Source organism: Phytophthora infestans, genomic scaffold (assembly GCF_000142945.1).
Source record: "Phytophthora infestans T30-4 supercont1.201 genomic scaffold, whole genome shotgun sequence".
Classification (NCBI taxonomy): Eukaryota; Oomycota; class Peronosporomycetes; order Peronosporales; family Peronosporaceae; genus Phytophthora; species Phytophthora infestans.
Window position 1 is genome coordinate 34,004 of NW_003303558.1, and position 1,513 is coordinate 35,516.

Here is a 1,513-nt window from a genome sequence, read left to right on the forward strand (position 1 = left end):
TCGTGAGATGGTGCTCGCAGATCCGAGACCCACCCAGCTCCAATCGCAAATCCTCGATCTGGAGCGGTGCTCAAGCTGATAGCGTGGCTGCTGACGAGAGCTTGGATCGCCTCCGCGACGAGCTGCGTTGACTGGTTACCGACGACTATGTGGGATCCGCCCATGGTGGATCTGCATGAGGGCCAACCCGCGGAGGATCTTACGCGCCTAATCCACCTACCTCGTCGCCAAATGTCGCCCTGGCTCGTCTCTCTGACGAGCCGAAGGATGCCAAAGGGTCGATCGAGAAGTTGTCAGCTGGGCGAGACAATGCGCTTGAAGAGTTCGTGCGCATGACTCAAGCCCGGGACGAGATCCAGGACAAGCTGACGGATACCGAGCTTCAGCGCGACAAGGCAGCCACCGAGTGGGCAGATGCCAAGCGGACGTAAACGGAGCTGGAATCCGAGATTCGTCGCATAAGTACGTGGATCCTCTCTTGTTTCCTTCTTGTAATCGCATATTCACTTGTTTTGTTGATCCAGGTGACAAATTGAAAGATGTCAAGACAACGTCGATGCAGCTACAGGATTAGCTTGCTACCGTCCGTACTCAGCACCAGCAACTGGTTCTGGAGCGTGACCGAAGTTTGTCCGAGCGTGACATGGCGCGTCGGCGTTTGAATTTGGTGGCCGTTGTCATCACGGGTCCACTCTCCCCTTGAACTGGATCCGCGGATCCACTCTCTCCTCTTACTGGATCGCCCCCGGCCGCTAACGCCTCAGCCCCTCGGCAGTCACTAGGTGGGGCGGATCCATCGGTTGCAAAACGACCACGCAGCGCATCCCCTGCTTCCGGTATTGGATCCCCCCGGCCTCATAAAAAAACTCGGGATTCTTCCCCGGTTAGAGCTCCTGCCAAGGCCAAGTCCAAAGTCGGTTCTACTGCCAAGGTGGCGTCCAAGGCCGGATCCAGTGTCAGCTCTGCTGCTATAGTCGCTTCCACGACCGGATCCAGTGTCGCGGTATTCTCCAAACATGTATCTGCTGCAGTCGTGCCGACGATCCAAGACAGGATCCACTACCAAGTCTGCGGTCACGTCGTCAACATCTGGATCTGGATCCAAGACAGGATCCGCTACCAAGACTGCGGCCGCGTCGTCCTAATCAGGATCAGGATCCAAGACAGTATCCGACTGGTCCCGCATCCAAGGCGTCGAAGGAAGGCCCTGCATCCAAGACTGGGTCCGCTGCTGCGCCGCCGAAGTCCGGATCTGGTTCCCGAACTGGATCCACTATCACGACGTCGTCTCAGGCGGTTTCGTCGACTGGATTATCGGCAATTGCTTCTTCTATGACGGGGCCAGCAGCATCTACGACCGTGTCCGGTTCGGCTCACTGCTGGACCATCCGTGACGGTGTCTACCGTCCCCCGACCAGCCTCCATTGGATCTCGACCGGTGGGATCTGAATCCGGTAAGGCGAAGGCCAAACGTACCATTCCCACTGGTTGTGGACTCGGCAGCTCGGAAGAC